Below are 21,562 nucleotides of genomic sequence, written 5' to 3' on the forward strand. Positions count from 1 at the left end.
AGATTCAGTCTTCTTATACATAAGTCGGCATTGTGCCTTTTGTATTTCACTCCGATGCAATTTTTGTGTTTCTTCGTCCATAAGAAGGTCCGAGTGGTACAGTAAAGCTCAAGTGAAGCATCTGAATAAAAAACTAGTGTCACAGGAAAGGTTGAAAACATAGACAGTGGGATGAGTCAGTCTTCTTGTACTTAAGTCGGTATTGTGCGTTTTCTATTCAATTCCGATGCAATTTCTGTGTTTCATCGCCAAAAAGACGGTCATAGGGATACAGTAAACCTGAAGTGAAGCATCGGAATCTATGCCTAGAGTCACAGGAATGGTTCAAAACATAGTCAGTAAGAAGAGTCAGTCTTCTTGTACTTAAGTCGGTATTGTGCCTTTTGTATTTAATTCCGATACAATTTCTGTGTTTCATCGTCAATAAGAAGGTCCAAGGGATACACTAAACCTAAAGTGAAGAATCGGAATCTATAACTAGTGTCACAGGAATTGTTCAAAACATAGAGTGTTGGAAGATACAGTCATCTTGTACTTAAGTCGGCATTGTGCCTTTTCTATTTAATTCCGATGCAATTTCTGTGTTTCATCATCAATAATACGGTCGGAGGGATACACTGATCCTGAATTGAAGTATCGGAATCTAAAACTAGTGTCCCAGGGATTGTTCAAAACATAGACAGTAATAAGAGTCAGTCATCTTGTACTTAAGTCGGCATTGTGCTTTTTGTAATTAATTCCGATGCAATTTCTGTGTTTCATCGTCAATAAGAAGGTCCAAGGGATACAGTAAACCTAGAGTGATGCATCGGAATCCATAAACAGTGTCACAGGAATGGTTCAAAACATAGACAGTAAGAAGAGTCAGACTTCTTTTACTTAAGTCGGCATTGTGCCTTTTGTATCTAATTCCGATGCAATCTCTGTGTTTCATCGTCAATAAGACGGTCGGAGGGATACAGTAAACCTGAAATGAAGCATCGGAATCTATGACTAGTGTCACAGGAATGGTTCAAAACATAGTCAGTAAGAACAGTCAGTCTTCTTGTACTTAAGTCGGTATTGTGCCTTTTGTATTAAATTCCGATGCAATTTCTGTGTTTCATCGTCAATAAGAAGGTCCAAGGGATACAGTAAACCTGAAGTGAAGCATCGGAATCTGTAACTAGTGTCACAGGAATGGTTCAAAGCATAGACAGTAAGAAGAGTCAGACTTCTTTTACTTAAGTCGGTATTGTGCCTTTTGTATTTATTTCCGATACAATTTCTGTGTTTCATCGTCAACAAGAAGGTCCAAGGGATACAGTAAACCTAGAGTGATGCATCGGAATCCATAACTAGTGTCACAGGAATGGTTCAAACCATAGACAGTAAGAAGAGTCAGACTTCTTTTACTTATGTCGGCATTGTGCCTCTTGTATTTAATTCCGATGCAATTTCTGTGTTTCATCGTCAATAAGACGGTCGGAGGTATACAGTAAACCTGAAGTGAAGCATCGGAATCTATGACTTGTGTCACAGGAATGGTTCAAAACATAGTCAGTAAGAAGAGTCAGTCTTCTTGTAGTTAAGTCGGTATTGTGCCTTTTGTATCTAATTCCGATGCAATTATTGTGTTTTATCGTTAATAAGAAGGTCCAAGGAATACAGTAAACCTGAAGTGAAGCATCGGAATCTATAACTAGTGTCACAGGAATGGTTCAAAACATAGACAGTAAGAAGAGCGGACTTCTTTTACTTAAGTCGGCATTGTGCCTTTTGTATTTATTTCCGATGCAATTTCTGTGTTTCATCGGCAATAAGAAGGTCCCAGGTACAGTAAACCTGGAGTGAAGCATCGAAGCCTGTAACTAGTGTCACAGGAACGGTTCAAAACATAGGCAGTAAGAGGAGTCAGTCATCTTGTACCTAATTCGGCATTGTGCCTTTTGTATTTAATTCTGATGCAATTTCTGTGTTTCATCGTCAATAAGAAGGTCAGAGGAATACAGTAAACCTGAAGTGAAGCATCGGAATCTATAACTAGTGTCACAGGAATGGTTCAAAACATAGAGAATTGGATGATTCAGTCTACTTGTACTTATGTCGGCATTGTGCCTTTTCTATTTAATTCCGATGCAATTTCTGTGTTTCATCGTCAATAAGACGGTCAGAGGGATACAGTAAACCTGAAGTGAGGCATCGGAATCTATGCCTAGTGTCACAGGAATGGTTCAAAACATAGTCAGTAAGAAGAGTCAGTCTTTTTGTACTTACGTCGGCATTGTGCCTTTTGTATTTATTTCCGATGCAATTTCTGTGTTTCATCGGCAATAAGAAGGTCCCAGGTACAGTAAACCTGGAGTGAAGCATCGAAGCCTGTAACTAGTGTCACAGGAACGGTTCAAAACATAGGCAGTAAGAGGAGTCAGTCATCTTGTACCTAATTCGGCATTGTGCCTTTTGTATTTAATTCTGATGCAATTTCTGTGTTTCATCGTCAATAAGAAGGTCAGAGGAATACAGTAAACCTGAAGTGAAGCATCGGAATCTATGACTAGTGTCACAGGAATGGTTCAAAACAGAGAATTGGATGATTCAGTCTACTTGTACTTATGTCGGCATTGTGCCTTTTCTATTTAATTCCGATGCAATTTCTGTGTTTCATCGTCAATAAGACGGTCAGAGGGATACAGTAAACCTGAAGTGAGGCATCGGAATCTATGCCTAGTGTCACAGGAGCGGTTGAAAATATAGACAGTTGGAGGAGTCAGTCTTCTTGTACTTAAGTCGGTATTGTGCGTTTTCTATTTAATTCCGATGCAATTTTTGTGTTTCATCGTCAATAAGAAGGTCAGAGGGATACAGTAAAGCTGAAGTGAAGCATCGGAATCTATAACTAGTGTCACAGGAATGGTTCAAAACATAGTCAGTAAGAAGAGTCAGTCTTCTTGTACTTAAGTCAGTATTGTGCCTTTTGTATTTAATTCCGATGCAATGTCTGTGTTTCATCGTCAATAGGAAGGAACAAGGGATACAGTAAACCTGAAGTGAATCATCGGAATCTATAACTAGTATCACAGGAATGGTTCAAAACATAGTCAGTAAGAAGAGTCAGTCTTCTTGTACTTAAGTCATCATTGTGCCTATTCTATTTAATTCTGATGCAATTTCTGTGTTTCATCGTCAATAAGAAGGTCCAAGGTATACAGTAAACCTGGAGTGAAGCATCGGAAGCTATAACTAGTGTCACAGGAATGGTTCAAACCATAGACAGTAAGAAGAGTCAGACTTCTTTTACTTAAGTCGGCATTGTGCCTCTTCTATTTAATTCCGATTTTATTTCTGTGTTTCATCGTCAATAAGAAGGTCCAAGGGATACAGTAAACCCGGTGTGAAGCATCGGAGTCTATAACTAGTGTCACAGGAATGGTTCAAAACATAGACAGTAAGAAGAGTCAGACTTCTTGTGCTTAATTCGGTATTGTGCCTTTCCAATTTAATTCCGATGCAATTTCTGTGTTTCATCGTCAAAAAGACGGTCATAGGGATACAGTAAACCTGAAGTGAAGCATCGGAATCTATGCCTAGAGTCACAGGAATGGTTCAAATCATAGTCAGTAAGAAGAGTCAGTCTTCTTGTACATAAGTCATCATTGTGCCATTTCTATTTAATTCTGATGCAATTTTTGTGTTTCATCGTCAATAAGTAGGTCCAAGGGATACAGTAAACCTGGAGTGAAGCATCGGAATCTATAACTAGTGTCACAGGAATGGTTCAAAACATAGAGTGTTGGAAGATTCAGTCTTCTTATACATAAGTCGGCATTGTGCCTTTTGTATTTAATTCCGATGCAATTTCTGTGTTTCATCGTCAATAAGAAGGTCCAAGGGATACAGTAAACTTCGAGTGAAGCATCGGAATCTACAACAAGTGTCTCAGGGATGGTTCAAAACATAGACAGTAAGAAGAGTCAGTCTACTTGTACTTTCGTCGGCATTGTGCCTTTTGTATTTAATTCCAATGCAATTTCTGTGTTTCATCGTCAATATGAAGCTCAGAGGGATACAGTAATCCTGAAGTGAAGCATCGGAATCTACGACTAGTGTCACAGAAATGGTTCAAAACATAGTCAGTAAGAAGAGTCAGTCATCTTGTACATAAGTCATCATTGTGCCATTTCTATTTAATTCTGATGCAATTTTTGTGTTTCATCGTCAATATGAAGGTCCAAGGGATACAGTAAACCTGGAGTGAAGCATCGGAATCTATAACTAGTGTCACAGGAACGGTTCAAACATAGACACAAAGAAGAGTCAGACTTCTTTTACTTAAGTCGTCATTGTGCCTTTTGTATTTAATTCCGATGCAATTTCTGTGTTTCCTCGGCAATAAGAAGGTCCAAGGGATACAGTAAACCTGCAGTGAAGCATCGAAGTCTATAACTAGTGTCACAGGAATGGTTCAAAACATAGACAGTAAGAAGAGTCAGTCTTCTTGTACTTAATTCGGCATTGTGCCTTTTGTAATTAATTCTGATGCAATTTCTGTGTTTCATCGTCAATAAGAAGGTCAGAGGGATAGAGTAAACCTGAAGTGAAGCATCGGAATCTATAACTAGTGTCACAGGAATGGTTCAAAACATAGTCAGTAAGAAGAGTCAGTCTTCATGTACTTAAGTCGGCACTGTGCTTTTTGTATTTAATTCCGATGCAATTTCTGTGTTTCATCGTCAATAAGTAGGTCCAAGGGATACAGTAAACCTGGAGTGAAGCATCGGAATCTATAACTAGTGTCACAGGAATGGTTCAAAACATAGAGTGTTGGAAGATTCAGTCTTCTTATACATAAGTCGGCATTGTGCCTTTTGTATTTCACTCCGATGCAATTTTTGTGTTTCTTCGTCCATAAGAAGGTCCGAGTGGTACAGTAAACCTCAAGTGAAGCATCTGAATAAAAAACTAGTGTCACAGGAAGGGTTGAAAACATAGACAGTAGGATGAGTCAGTCTTCTTGTACTTAAGTCGGTATTGTGCGTTTTCTATTCAATTCCGATGCAATTTCTGTGTTTCATCGTCAAAAAGACGGTCATAGGGATACAGTAAACCTGAAGTGAAGCATCGGAATCTATGCCTAGAGTCACAGGAATGGTTCAAATCATAGTCAGTAAGAAGAGTCAGTCTTCTTGTACTTAAGTCGGTATTGTGCCTTTTGTATTTAATTCCGATACAATTTCTGTGTTTCATCGTCAATAAGAAGGTCCAAGGGATACAGTAAACCTGAAGTGAAGAATCGGAATCTATAACTAGTGTCACAGGAATTGTTCAAAACATAGAGTGTTGGAAGATACAGTCTTCTTGTACTTAAGTCGGCATTGTGCCTTTTCTATTTAATTCCGATGCAATTTCTGTGTTTCATCATCAATAATACGGTCGGAGGGATACACTAAACCTGAATTGAAGTATCGGAATCTAAAACTAGTGACCCAGGGATGGTTCAAAACATATACAGTAAGAAGAGTCAGTCATCTTGTACTTAAGTCGGCATTGTGCTTTTTGTAATTAATTCCGATGCAATTTCTGTGTTTCATCGTCAGTAAGAAGGTCCAAGGGATACAGTTAACCTGAAGTGAATCATCGGAATCTATAACTAGTGTCACAGGAATGGTTCAAATCATAGTCGGTAAGAAGAGTCAGTCTTCTTGTACTTAAGTCATCATTGTGCCTTTTCTATTTAATTCTGATTCAATTTCTGTGTTTCATCGTCAATAAGAAGGTCCAAGGGATACAGTAAACCTAGAGTGATGCATCGGAATCCATAAACAGTGTCACAGGAATGGTTCAAAACATAGACAGTAAAAAGAGTCAGACTTCTTTTACTTAGGTCGGCATTGTGCCTTTTGTATTTAATTCCGATGCAATCTCTGTGTTTCATCGTCAATAAGACGGTCGGAGGGATACAGTAAACCTGAAATGAAGCATCGGAATCTATGACTAGTGTCACAGGAATGGTTCAAAACATAGTCAGTAAGAAGAGTCAGTCTTCTTGTACTTAAGGCGGTATTGTGCCTTTTGTATTTAATTCCGATGCAATTTCTGTGTTTCATCGTCAATAAGAAGGTCCAAGGGATACAGTAAACCTGAAGTGAAGCATCGGAATCTGTAACTAGTGTCACAGGAATGGTTCAAAGCATAGACAGTAAGAAGAGTCAGACTTCTTTTACTTAAGTCGGTATTGTGCCTTTTGTATTTAATTCCGATACAATTTCTGTGTTTCATCGTCAACAAGAAGGTCCAAGGGATACAGTAAACCTAGAGTGATGCATCGGAATCCATAACTAGTGTCACAGGAATGGTTCAAACCATAGACAGTAAGAAGAGTCAGACTTCTTTTACTTATGTCGGCATTGTGCCTCTTGTATTTAATTCCGATGCAATTTCTGTGTTTCATCGTCAATAAGACGGTCGGAGGTATACAGTAAACCTGAAGTGAAGCATCGGAATCTATGACTTGTGTCACAGGAATGGTTCAAAACATAGTCAGTAAGAAGAGTCAGTCTTCTTGTAGTTAAGTCGGTATTGTGCCTTTTGTATCTAATTCCGATGCAATTATTGTGTTTTATCGTTAATAAGAAGGTCCAAGGAATACAGTAAACCTGAAGTGAAGCATCGGAATCTATAACTAGTGTCACAGGAATGGTTCAAAACATAGACAGTAAGAAGAGCGGACTTTTTTTACTTAAGTCGGCATTGTGCCTTTTGTATTTATTTCCGATGCAATTTCTGTGTTTCATCGGCAATAAGAAGGTCCCAGGGACAGTAAACCTGGAGTGAAGCATCGAAGCCTGTAACTAGTGTCACAGGAACGGTTCAAAACATAGGCAGTAGGAGGAGTCAGTCATCTTGTACCTAATTCGGCATTGTGCCTTTTGTATTTAATTCTGATGCAATTTCTGTGTTTCATCGTCAATAAGAAGGTCAGAGGAATACAGTAAACCTGAAGTGAAGCATCGGAATCTATAACTAGTGTCACAGGAATGGTTCAAAACATAGAGAATTGGATGATTCAGTCTACTTGTAATTATGTCGGCATTGTGCCTTTTCTATTTAATTCCGATGCAATTTCTGTGTTTCATCGTCAATAAGACGGTCAGTGGGATACAGTAAACCTGAAGTGAGGCATCGGAATCTATGCCTAGTGTCACAGGAATGGTTCAAAACATAGTCAGTAAGAAGAGTCAGTCTTCTTGTACTTACGTCGGTATTGTGCTTTTTGTATTTAATTCCGATGCAATTTCTGTGTTTCATCGTCAATGAGAAGGTCCAAGGGATACAGTAAACCTGAAGTGAAGCATCGGAATCTATGACTAGTGTCACAGGAATGGTTCAAAACATAGAGAATTGGATGATTCAGTCTACTTGTACTTATGTCGGCATTGTGCCTTTTCTATTTAATTCCGATGCAATTTCTGTGTTTCATCGTCAATAAGACGGTCAGAGGGATACAGTAAACCTGAAGTGAGGCATCGGAATCTATGCCTAGTGTCACAGGAGCGGTTGAAAATATAGACAGTAGGAGGAGTCAGTCTTCTTGTACTTAAGTCGGTATTGTGCGTTTTCTATTTAATTCCGATGCAATTTCTGTGTTTCATCGTCAATAAGAAGGTCAGAGGGATACAGTAAACCTGAAGTGAAGCATCGGAATCTATAACTAGTGTCACAGGAATGGTTCAAAACATAGTCAGTAAGAAGAGTCAGTCTTCTTGTACTTAAGTCAGTATTGTGCCTTTTGTATTTAATTCCGATGCAATGTCTGTGTTTCATCGTCAATAGGAAGGTACAAGGGATACAGTAAACCTGAAGTGAATCATCGGAATCTATAACTAGTATCACAGGAATGGTTCAAAACATAGTCAGTAAGAAGAGTCAGTCTTCTTGTACTTAAGTCATCATTGTGCCTTTTCTATTTAATTCTGATGCAATTTCTGTGTTTCATCGTCAATAAGAAGGTCCAAGGTATACAGTAAACCTGGAGTGAAGCATCGGAAGCTATAACTAGTGTCACAGGAATGGTTTAAACCATAGACAGAAAGAAGAGTCAGACTTCTTTTACTTAAGTCGGCATTGTGCCTTTTCTATTTAATTCCGATTTTATTTCTGTGTTTCATCGTCAATGAGAAGGTCCAAGGGATACAGTAAACCCGGTGTGAAGCATCGGAGTCTATAACTAGTGTCACAGGAATGGTTCAAAACATAGACAGTAAGAAGAGTCAGTCTTCTTGTGCTTAATTCGGTATTGTGCCTTTCCAATTTAATTCCGATGCAATTTCTGTGTTTCATCGTCAATAAGAAGGTCAGAGGGATACAGTAAACCTGAAGTGAAGCATCGGAATCTATGACTAGTGTCACAGGAATGGTTCAAAACATAGTCAGTAAGTAGAGTCAGTCTTCTTGTACTTAAGACGGTATTGTGCCTTTTGTATTTAATTCCGATGCAATTTCTGTGTTTCATCGTCAATAAGAAGGTCCAAGGGATACAGTAAACCTGGAGTGAAGCATCGGAATCTATTTCAAATGTCACAGGAATGGTTCAAACATAGACAGTAGGAAGAGTCAGTCTTCTTGTACTTAAGTCGGCAGTTTGCCTATTGTATTTATTTCCGATGCAATTTCTGTGTTTCATCGTCAATAAGAAGGTCCAAGGGATACAGTAAACTTCGAGTGAAGCATCGGAATCTACAACAAGTGTCTCAGGGATGGTTCAAAACATAGACAGTAAGAAGAGTCAGTCTACTTGTACTTACGTCGGCATTGTGCCTTTTGTATTTAATTCCAATGCAATTTCTGTGTTTCATCGTCAATATGAAGCTCAGAGGGATACAGTAATCCTGAAGTGAAGCATCGGAATCTATGACTAGTGTCACAGGAATGGTTCAAAACATAGTCAGTAAGAAGAGTCAGTCTTCATGTACTTAAGTCGGCACTGTGCTTTTTGTATTTAATTCCGATGCAATTTCTGTGTTTCATCGTCAATAAGTAGGTCCAAGGGATACAGTAAACCTGGAGTGAAGCTTCGGAATCTATAACTAGTGTCACAGGAATGGTTCAAAACATAGAGTGTTGGAAGATTCAGTCTTCTTATACATAAGTCGGCATTGTGCCTTTTGTATTTCACTCCGATGCAATTTTTGTGTTTCTTCGTCCATAAGAAGGTCCGAGTGGTACAGTAAACCTCAAGTGAAGCATCTGAATAAAAAACTAGTGTCACAGGAAGGGTTGAAAACATAGACAGTAGGATGAGTCAGTCTTCTTGTACTTAAGTCGGTATTGTGCGTTTTCTATTCAATTCCGATGCAATTTCTGTGTTTCATCGTCAAAAAGACGGTCATAGGGTTACAGTAAACCTGAAGTGAAGCATCGGAATCTATGCCTAGAGTCACAGGAATGGTTCAAATCATAGTCAGTAAGAAGAGTTAGTCTTCTTGTACTTAAGTCGGTATTGTGCCTTTTGTATTTAATTCCGATACAATTTCTGTGTTTGATCGTCAATAAGAAGGTCCAAGGGATACAGTAAACCTGAAGTGAAGAATCGGAATCTATAACTAGTGTCACAGGAATTGTTCAAAACATAGAGTGTTGGAAGATACAGTCTTCTTGTACTTAAGTCGGCATTGTGCCTTTTCTATTTAATTCCGATGCAATTTCTGTGTTTCATCATCAATAATACGGTCGGAGGGATACACTAAACCTGAATTGAAGTATCGGAATCTAAAACTAGTGACCCAGGGATGGTTCAAACCATATACAGTAAGAAGAGTCAGTCATCTTGTACTTAAGTCGGCATTGTGCATTTTGTAATTAATTCCGATGCAATTTCTGTGTTTCATCGTCAGTAAGAAGGTCCAAGGGATACAGTTAACCTGAAGTGAATCATCGGAATCTATAACTAGTGTCACAGGAATGGTTCAAATCATAAACGGTAAGAAGAGTCAGTCTTCTTGTACTTAAGTCATCATTGTGCCTTTTCTATTTAATTCTGATTCAATTTCTGTGTTTCATCGTCAATAAGAAGGTCCAAGGGATACAGTAAACCTAGAGTGATGCATCGGAATCCATAAACAGTGTCACAGGAATGGTTCAAAACATAGACAGTAAGAAGAGTCAGACTTCTTTTACTTAAGTCGGCATTGTGCCTTTTGTATTTAATTCCGATGCAATCTCTGTGTTTCATCGACAATAAGACGGTCGGAGGGATACAGTAAACCTGAAATGAAGCATCGGAATCTATGACTAGTGTCACAGGAATGGTTCAAAACATAGTCAGTAAGAAGAGTCAGTCTTCTTGTACTTAAGGCGGTATTGTGCCTTTTGTATTTAATTCCGATGCAATTTCTGTGTTTCATCGTCAATAAGAAGGTCCAAGGGATACAGTAAACCTGAAGTGAAGCATCGGAATCTGTAACTAGTGTCGCAGGAATGGTTCAAAGCATAGACAGTAAGAAGAGTCAGACTTCTTTTACTTAAGTCGGTATTGTGCCTTTTGTATTTAATTCCGATACAATTTCTGTGTTTCATCGTCAACAAGAAGGTCCAAGGGATACAGTAAACCTAGAGTGATGCATCGGAATCCATAACTAGTGTCACAGGAATGGTTCAAACCATAGACAGTAAGAAGAGTCAGACTTCTTTTACTTATGTCGGCATTGTGCCTCTTGTATTTAATTCCGATGCAATTTCTGTGTTTCATCGTCAATAAGACGGTCGGAGGTATACAGTAAACCTGAAGTGAAGCATCGGAATCTATGACTTGTGTCACAGGAATGGTTCAAAACATAGTCAGTAAGAAGAGTCAGTCTTCTTGTAGTTAAGTCGGTATTGTGCCTTTTGTATCTAATTCCGATGCAATTATTGTGTTTTATCGTTAATAAGAAGGTCCAAGGAATACAGTAAACCTGAAGTGAAGCATCGGAATCTATAACTAGTGTCACAGGAATGGTTCAAAGCATAGACAGTAAGAAGAGCGGACTTTTTTTACTTAAGTCGGCATTGTGCCTTTTGTATTTATTTCCGATGCAATTTCTGTGTTTCATCGGCAATAAGAAGGTCCCAGGGACAGTAAACCTGGAGTGAAGCATCGAAGCCTGTAACTAGTGTCACAGGAACGGTTCAAAACATAGGCAGTAAGAGGAGTCAGTCATCTTGTACCTAATTCGGCATTGTGCCTTTTGTATTTAATTCTGATGCAATTTCTGTGTTTCATCGTCAATAAGAAGGTCAGAGGAATTCAGTAAACCTGAAGTGAAGCATCGGAATCTATAACTAGTGTCACAGGAATGGTTCAAAACATAGAGAATTGGATGATTCAGTCTACTTGTACTTATGTCGGCATTGTGCCTTTTCTATTTAATTCCGATGCAATTTCTGTGTTTCATCGTCAATAAGACGGTCAGTGGGATACAGTAAACCTGAAGTGAGGCATCGGAATCTATGCCTAGTGTCACAGGAATGGTTCAAAACATAGTCAGTAAGACGAGTCAGTCTTCTTGTACTTACGTCGGTATTGTGCTTTTTGTATTTAATTCCGATGCAATTTCTGTGTTTCATCGTCAATGAGAAGGTCCAAGGGATACAGTAAACCTGAAGTGAAGCATCGGAATCTATGACTAGTGTCACAGGAATGGTTCAAAACATAGAGAATTGGATGATTCAGTCTACTTGTACTTATGTCGGCATTGTGCCTTTTCTATTTAATTCCGATGCAATTTCTGTGTTTCATCGTCAATAAGAAGGTACAAGGGATACAGTAAACCTGAAGTGAATCATCGGAATCTATAACTAGTATCACAGGAATGGTTCAAAACATAGTCAGTAAGAAGAGTCAGTCTTCTTGTACTTAAGTCATCATTGTGCCTTTTCTATTTAATTCCGATGCAATATCTGTGTTTCTTCGTCAATAAGAAGGTCAGAGGGATACAGTAAACCTGAAGTGAAGCATCGGAATCTATAACTAGTGTCACAGGAATGGTTCAAAACATAGTCAGTAAGAAGAGTCAGTCTTCTTGTACTTAAGTCAGTATTGTGCCTTTTGTATTTAATTCCGATGCAATGTCTGTGTTTCATCGTCAATAAGAAGGTACAAGGGATACAGTAAACCTGAAGTGAATCATCGGAATCTATAACTAGTATCACAGGAATGGTTCAAAACATAGTCAGTAAGAAGAGTCAGTCTTCTTGTACTTAAGTCATCATTGTGCCTTTTCTATTTAATTCTGATGCAATTTCTGTGTTTCATCGTCAATAAGAAGGTCCAAGGTATACAGTAAACCTGGAGTGAAGCATCGGAAGCTATAACTAGTGTCACAGGAATGGTTCAAACCATAGACAGTAAGAAGAGTCAGACTTCTTTTACTGAAGTCGGCATTGTGCCTTTTCTATTTAATTCCGATTTTATTTCTGTGTTTCATCGTCAATAAGAAGGTCCAAGGGATACAGTAAACCCGGTGTGAAGCATCGGAGTCTATAACTAGTGTCACAGGAATGGTTCAAAACATAGACAGTAAGAAGAGTCAGTCATCTTGTACTTAAGTCGGCATTGTGCTTTTTGTAATTAATTCCGATGCAATTTCTGTGTTTCATCGTCAGTAAGAAGGTCCAAGGGATACAGTTAACCTGAAGTGAATCATCGGAATCTATAACTAGTGTCACAGGAATGGTTCAAATCATAAACGGTAAGAAGAGTCAGTCTTCTTGTACTTAAGTCATCATTGTGCCTTTTCTATTTAATTCTGATTCAATTTCTGTGTTTCATCGTCAATAAGAAGGTCCAAGGGATACAGTAAACCTAGAGTGATGCATCGGAATCCATAAACAGTGTCACAGGAATGGTTCAAAACATAGACAGTAAGAAGAGTCAGACTTCTTTTACTTAAGTCGGCATTGTGCCTTTTGTATTTAATTCCGATGCAATCTCTGTGTTTCATCGACAATAAGACGGTCGGAGGGATACAGTAAACCTGAAATGAAGCATCGGAATCTATGACTAGTGTCACAGGAATGGTTCAAAACATAGTCAGTAAGAAGAGTCAGTCTTCTTGTACTTAAGGCGGTATTGTGCCTTTTGTATTTAATTCCGATGCAATTTCTGTGTTTCATCGTCAATAAGAAGGTCCAAGGGATACAGTAAACCTGAAGTGAAGCATCGGAATCTGTAACTAGTGTCGCAGGAATGGTTCAAAGCATAGACAGTAAGAAGAGTCAGACTTCTTTTACTTAAGTCGGTATTGTGCCTTTTGTATTTAATTCCGATACAATTTCTGTGTTTCATCGTCAACAAGAAGGTCCAAGATATACAGTAAACCTAGAGTGATGCATCGGAATCCATAACTAGTGTCACAGGAATGGTTCAAACCATAGACAGTAAGAAGAGTCAGACTTCTTTTACTTATGTCGGCATTGTGCCTCTTGTATTTAATTCCGATGCAATTTCTGTGTTTCATCGTCAATAAGACGGTCGGAGGTATACAGTAAACCTGAAGTGAAGCATCGGAATCTATGACTTGTGTCACAGGAATGGTTCAAAACATAGTCAGTAAGAAGAGTCAGTCTTCCTGTAGTTAAGTCGGTATTGTGCCTTTTGTATCTAATTCCGATGCAATTATTGTGTTTTATCGTTAATAAGAAGGTCCAAGGAATACAGTAAACCTGAAGTGAAGCATCGGAATCTATAACTAGTGTCACAGGAATGGTTCAAAGCATAGTCAGTAAGAAGAGTCAGTCTTCTTGTACTTAAGTCAGTATTGTGCCTTTTGTATTTAATTCCGATGCAATGTCTGTGTTTCATCGTCAATAAGAAGGTACAAGGGATACAGTAAACCTGAAGTGAATCATCGGAATCTATAACTAGTATCACAGGAATGGTTCAAAACATAGTCAGTAAGAAGAGTCAGTCTTCTTGTACTTAAGTCATCATTGTGCCTTTTCTATTTAATTCTGATGCAATTTCTGTGTTTCATCGTCAATAAGAAGGTCCAAGGTATACAGTAAACCTGGAGTGAAGCATCGGAAGCTATAACTAGTGTCACAGGAATGGTTCAAACCATAGACAGTAAGAAGAGTCAGACTTCTTTTACTGAAGTCGGCATTGTGCCTTTTCTATTTAATTCCGATTTTATTTCTGTGTTTCATCGTCAATAAGAAGGTCCAAGGGATACAGTAAACCCGGTGTGAAGCATCGGAGTCTATAACTAGTGTCACAGGAATGGTTCAAAACATAGACAGTAAGAAGAGTCAGTCTTCTTGTGCTTAATTCGGTATTGTGCCTTTCCAATTTAATTCCGATGCAATATCTGTGTTTCATCGTCAATAAGAAGGTCAGAGGGATACAGTAAACCTGAAGTGAAGCATCGGAATCTATGACTAGTGTCACAGGAATGGTTCAAAACATAGTCAGTAAGTAGAGTCAGTCTTCTTGTACTTAAGACGGTATTGTGCCTTTTTTATTTAATTCCGATGCAATTTCTGTGTTTCATCGTCAATAAGAAGGTCCAAGGGATACAGTGAACCTGGAGTGAAGCATCGGAATCTATTTCAAATGTCACAGGAATGGTTCAAACATAGACAGTAGGAAGAGTCAGTCTTCTTGTACTTAAGTCGGCAGTTTGCCTATTGTATTTATTTCCGATGCAATTTCTGTGTTTCATCGTCAATAAGAAGGTCCAAGGGATACAGTAAACTTCGAGTGAAGCATCGGAATCTACAACAAGTGTCTCAGGGATGGTTCAAAACATAGACAGTAAGAAGAGTCAGTCTACTTGTACTTGCGTCGGCATTGTGCCTTTTGTATTTAATTCCAATGCAATTTCTGTGTTTCATCGTCAATATGAAGCTCAGAGGGATACAGTAATCCTGAAGTGAAGCATCGGAATCTATGACTAGTGTCACAGAAATGGTTCAAAACATAGTCAGTAAGAAGAGTCAGTCATCTTGTACATAAGTCATCATTGTGCCATTTCTATTTAATTCTGATGCAATTTTTGTGTTTCATCGTCAATATGAAGGTCCAAGGGATACAGTAAACCTGGAGTGAAGCATCGGAATCTGTAACTAGTGTCACAGGAACGGTTCAAACATAGACACTAAGAAGAGTCAGACTTCTTTTACTTAAGTCGGCATTGTGCCTTTTGTATTTAATTCCGATGCAATTTCTGTGTTTCATCGGCAATAAGAAGGTCCAAGGGATACAGTAAACCTGCAGTGAAGCATCGAAGTCTATAACTAGTGTCACAGGAATGGTTCAAAACATAGACAGTAAGAAGAGTCAGTCTTCCTGTACTTAATTCGGCATTGTGCCTTTTGTATTTAATTCTGATGCAATTTCTGTGTTTCATCGTCAATAAGAAGGTCAGAGGGATACAGTAAACCTGAAGTGAAGCATCGGAATCTATAACTAGTGTCACAGGAATGGTTCAAAACATAGTCAGTAAGAAGAGTCAGTCTTCATGTACTTAAGTCGGCACTGTGGTTTTTGTATTTAATTCCGATGCAATTTCTGTGTTTCATCGTCAATAAGTATGTCCAAGGGAAACAGTAAACCTGGAGTGAAGCATCGGAATCTATAACTAGTGTCACAGGAATGGTTCAAAACATAGAGTGTTGGAAGATTCAGTCTTCTTATACATAAGTCGGCATTGTGCCTTTTGTATTTCACTCCGATGCAATTTTTGTGTTTCTTCGTCCATAAGAAGGTCCGAGTGGTACAGTAAACCTCAAGTGAAGCATCTGAATAAAAAACTAGTGTCACAGGAAAGGTTGAAAACATAGACAGTAGGATGAGTCAGTCTTCTTGTACTTAAGTCGGTATTGTGCGTTTTCTATTCAATTCCGATGCAATTTCTGTGTTTCATCGTCAAAAAGACGGTCATAGGGATACAGTAAACCTGAAGTGAAGCATCGGAATCTATGCCTAGAGTCACAGGAATGGTTCAAAACATAGTCAGTAAGAAGAGTCAGTCTTCTTGTACTTAAGTCGGTATTGTGCCTTTTGTATTTAATTCCGATACTATTTCTGTGTTTCATCGTCAATAAGAAGGTCCAAGGGATACAGTAAACCTGAAGTGAAGAATCGGAATCTATAACTAGTGTCACAGGAATTGTTCAAAACATAGAGTGTTGGAAGATACAGTCTTCTTGTACTTAAGTCGGCATTGTGCCTTTTCTATTTAATTCCGATGCAATTTCTGTGTTTCATCATCAATAATACGGTCGGAGGGATACACTGAACCTGAATTGAAGTATCGGAATCTAAAACTAGTGTCCCAGGGATGGTTCAAAACATAGACAGTAAGAAGAGTCAGTCATCTTGTACTTAAGTCGGCATTGTGCTGTTTGTAATTAATTCCGATGCAATTTCTGTGTTTCATCGTCAATAAGAAGGTCCAAGGGATACAGTTAACCTGAAGTGAATCATCGGAATCTATAACTAGTGTCACAGGAATGGTTCAAATCATAGTCGGTAAGAAGAGTCAGTCTTCTTGTACTTAAGTCATCATTGTGCCTTTTCTATTTAATTCTGATTCAATTTCTGTGTTTCATCGTCAATAAGAAGGTCCAAGGGATACAGTAAACCTAGAGTGATGCATCGGAATCCATAAACAGTGTCACAGGAATGGTTCAAAACATAGACAGTAAGAAGAGTCAGACTTCTTTTACTTAAGTCGGCATTGTGCCTTTTGTATTTAATTCCGATGCAATCTCTGTGTTTCATCGTCAATAAGACGGTCGGAGGGATACAGTAAACCTGAAATGAAGCATCGGAATCTATGACTAGTGTCACAGGAATGGTTCAAAGCATAGTCAGTAAGAAGAGTCAGTCTTCTTGTACTTAAGGCGGTATTGTGCCTTTTGTATTTAATTCCGATGCAATTTCTGTGTTTCATCGTCAATAAGAAGGTCCAAGGGATACAGTAAACCTGAAGTGAAGCATCGGAATCTGTAACTAGTGTCACAGGAATGGTTCAAAGCATAGACAGTAAGAAGAGTCAGACTTCTTTTACTTAAGTCGGTATTGTGCCTTTTGTATTTAATTCCGATACAATTTCTGTGTTTCATCGTCAACAAGAAGGTCCAAGGGATACAGTAAACCTAGAGTGATGCATCGGAATCCATAACTAGTGTCACAGGAATGGTTCAAACCATAGACAGTAAGAAGAGTCAGACTTCCATTACTTATGTCGGCATTGTGCCTCTTGTATTTAATTCCGATGCAATTTCTGTGTTTCATCGTCAATAAGACGGTCGGAGGTATACAGTAAACCTGAAGTGAAGCATCGGAATCTATGACTTGTGTCACAGGAATGGTTCAAAACATAGTCAGTAAGAAGAGTCAGTCTTCTTGTAGTTAAGTCGGTATTGTGCCTTTTGTATCTAATTCCGATGCAATTATTGTGTTTTATCCTTAATAAGAAGGTCCAAGGAATACAGTAAACCTGAAGTGAAGCATCGGAATCTTTAACTAGTGTCACAGGAATGGTTCAAAACATAGACAGTAAGAAGAGCGGACTTCTTTTACTTAAGTCGGCATTGTGCCTTTTGTATTTATTTCCGATGCAATTTCTGTGTTTCATCGGCAATAAGAAAGTCCCAGGGACAGTAAACCTGGAGTGAAGCATCGAAGCCTGTAACTAGTGTCACAGGAACGGTTCAAAACCTAGGCAGTAAGAGGAGTCAGTCATCTTGTACCTAATTCGGCATTGTGCCTTTTGTATTTAATTCTGATGCAATTTCTGTGTTTCATCGTCAATAAGAAGGTCAGAGGAATACAGTAAACCTGAAGTGAAGCATCGGAATCTATAACTAGTGTCACAGGAATGGTTCAAAACATAGAGAATTGGGTGATTCAGTCTACTTGTACTTATGTCGGCATTGTGCCTTTTCTATTTAATTCCGATGCAATTTCTGTGTTTCATCGTCAATAAGACGGTCAGTGGGATACAGTAAACCTGATGTGAGGCATCGTAATCTATGCCTAGTGTCACAGGAATGGTTCAAAACATAGTCAGTAAGAAGAGTCAGTCTTCTTGTACTTACGTCGGTATTGTGCTTTTTGTATTTAATTCCGATGCAATTTCTGTGTTTCATCGTCAATGAGAAGGTCCAAGGGATACAGTAAACCTGAAGTAAAGCATCGGAATCTATGACTAGTGTCACAGGAATGGTTCAAAACATAGAGAATTGGATGATTCAGTCTACTTGTACTTATGTCGGCATTGTGCCTTTTCTATTTAATTCCGATGCAATTTCTGTGTTTCATCGTCAATAAGACGGTCAGAGGGATACAGTAAACCTGAAGTGAGGCATCGGAATCTATGCCTAGTGTCACAGGAGCGGTTGAAAGTATAGACAGTAGGAGGAGTCAGTCTTCTTGTACTTAAGTCGGTATTGTGCGTTTTCTGTTTAATTCCGATGCAATTTCTGTGTTTCATCGTCAATAAGAAGGTCAGAGGGATACAGTAAACCTGAAGTGAAGCATCGGAATCTATAACTAGTGTCACAGGAATGGTTCAAAACATAGTCAGTAAGAAGAGTCAGTCTTCTTGTACTTAAGTCAGTATTGTGCCTTTTGTATTTAATTCCGATGCAATTTCTGTGTTTCATCGTCAATAAGAAGGTACAAGGGATACAGTAAACCTGAAGTGAATCATCGGAATCTATAACTAGTATCACAGGAATGGTTCAAAACATAGTCAGTAAGAAGAGTCAGTCTTCTTGTACTTAAGTCATCATTGTGCCTTTTCTATTTAATTCTGATGCAATTTCTGTGTTTCACCGACAATAAGAAGGTCCAAGGTATACAGTAAACCTGGAGTGAAGCATCGGAAGCTATAACTAGTGTCACAGGAATGGTTCAAACCATAGACAGTAAGAAGAGTCAGACTTCTTTTACTTAAATCGGCATTGTGCCTTTTCTATTTAATTCCGATTTTATTTCTATGTTTCATCGTCAATAAGAAGGTCCAAGGGATACAGTAAACCCGGTGTCAAGCATCGGAGTCTATAACTAGTGTCACAGGAATGGTTCAAAACATAGACAGTAAGAAGAGTCAGTCTTCTTGTGCTTAATTCGGTATTGTGCCTTTCCAATTTAATTCCGATGCAATTTCTGTGTTTCATCGTCAATAAGAAGGTCAGAGGGATACAGTAAACCTGAAGTGAAGCTTCGGAATCTATGACTAGTGTCACAGGAATGGTTCAAAACATAGTCAGTAAGTAGAGTCAGTCTTCTTGAACTTAAGACGGTATTGTGCCTTTTGTATTTAATTCCGATGCAATTTCTGTGTTTCATCGTCAATAAGAAGGTCCAAGGGATACAGTAAACCTGGAGTGAAGCATCGGAATCTATTTCAAATGTCACAGGAATGGTTCAAACATAGACAGTAGGAAGAGTCAGTCTTCTTGTACTTAAGTCGGCAGTTTGCCTATTGTATTTATTTCCGATGCAATTTCTGTGTTTCATCGTCAATAAGAAGGTCCAAGGGATACAGTAAACTTCGAGTGAAGCATCGGAATCTACAACAAGTGTCTCAGGGATGGTTCAAAACATAGACAGTAAGAAGAGTCAGTCCACTTGTACTTACGTCGGCATTGTGCCTTTTGTATTTAATTCCAATGCAATTTCTGTGTTTCATCGTCAATATGAAGCACAGAGGGATACAGTAATCCTGAAGTGAAACATCGGAATCTATGACTAGTGTCACAGAAATGGTTCAAAACATAGTCAGTAAGAAGAGTCAGTCATCTTGTACATAAGTCATCATTGTGCCATTTCTATTTAATTCTGATGCAATTTTTGTGTTTCATCGTCAATATGAAGGTCCAAGGGATACAGTAAACCTGGAGTGAAGCATCGCAATCTATAACTAGTGTCACAGGAACGGTCCAAAACATAGACACTAAGAAGAGTCAGACTTCTTTTACTTAAGTCGGCATTGTGCCTTTTGTATTTAATTCCGATGCAATTTCTGTGTTTCATCGGCAATAAGAAGGTCCAAGGGATACAGTAAACCTGCAGTGAAGCATCGAAGTCTATAACTAGTGTCACAGGAATGGTTCAAAACATAGACAGTAAGAAGAGTCAGTCTTCTTGTACTTAATTCGGCATTGTGCCTTTTGTATTTAATTCTGATGCAATTTCTGTGTTTCATCGTCAATAAGAAGGTCAGAGGGATACAATAAACCTGAAGTGAAGCATCGGAATCTATAACTAGTGTCACAGGAATGGTTCAAAACATAGTCAGTAAGAAGAGTCAGTCTTCATGTACTTAAGTCGGCACTGTGCTTTTTGTATTTAATTCCGATGCAATTTCTGTGTTTCATCGTCAATAAGTAGGTACAAGGGATACAGTAAACCTGGAGTGAAGCATCGGAATCTATAACTAGTGTCACAGGGACGGTTCAAAACATAGACAGTAAGATGAGTCAGTCTTCTTGTACTTAAGTCGGCATTGTGCCTTTTCTATTTAATTCCAATGCAATTTCTGTGTTTCATCGTCAATAAGAAGGTCCAAGGGATACAGTAAACCTGGAGTGAAGCATCGGAATCAAAAACTAGTGTCCCAGGGATGGTTCAAAACATAGACAGTAAGAAGAGTCAGTCATCTTGTACTTAAGTCGGTATTGTACTTTTTGTAATTAATTCCGATGCAATTTCTGTGTTTCATCGTCAATAAGAAGGTCAGAGGGATACAGTAATCCTGTAGTGAAGCATTGGAATCTATGACTAGTGTCACAGGAATGGTTCAAAACATAGTCAGTTAGAAGAGTCAGTCTTCTTGTACTTAAGTCGGCATTGTGCCTTTTGGATTTATTTCCGATGCAATTTCTGTGTTTCATCGTCAATAAGATGGTCCAATGATACAGTTAACCTGAAGTGAATCATCAGAATCTATAACTAGTGTCACAGGAATGGTTCAAATCATAGTGTAGTATCGGTAGCTGGACCGACACAGTGAAGTTTAGCTGAAAAGAAAGCTAGACTAACGCGGTAGCCGATAGTGCACGCTCGGCTTTACGCAGACGGGCGTGAAGTCTGGAACATGAGAACTTATGAATGAATAAGAAGAAAAGTATGTAGATGCTTTTTACTTATCTTTTCTTTTATTGCTTCCTTGGAATACATCTCTCTTGAATTACTCGTAAGCTATAGTCACTGATACAACTGGCGCCTTACTAGTTCGTTGCCATTAACTTAGCTGATGGCTATTCTGTCTCTCGGCTAATGAGAGAGAAAGGCTTCATACAACTGGGCGATAGCTAGGTTCGTATACAACTGGTCGGTAGCTAGGCTCTCGTACAACTCGGGCGGTAGCTTGGTTCTCGTACAACTGGGGCCGAGTCCACTCTCGTATCACGAGACCTGCCTTGGTGGTGGCGCTAGGTCTGCGATCACAGTGGCGACACGCGGGTCCGACATGTACTACATGGACCGCGGCCGATTTAAACTACCACCTAGCAAGTGTGGTGTCTGACGGTGACACCACATTCCTCCCCCGCAAATCGGCGAACGGTCGTGAGATAAGGCTTCCGCCCG

Source organism: Schistocerca piceifrons, unplaced genomic scaffold (genome assembly GCF_021461385.2).
Source record: "Schistocerca piceifrons isolate TAMUIC-IGC-003096 unplaced genomic scaffold, iqSchPice1.1 HiC_scaffold_2445, whole genome shotgun sequence".
NCBI classification, from domain to species: domain Eukaryota; kingdom Metazoa; phylum Arthropoda; class Insecta; order Orthoptera; family Acrididae; genus Schistocerca; species Schistocerca piceifrons.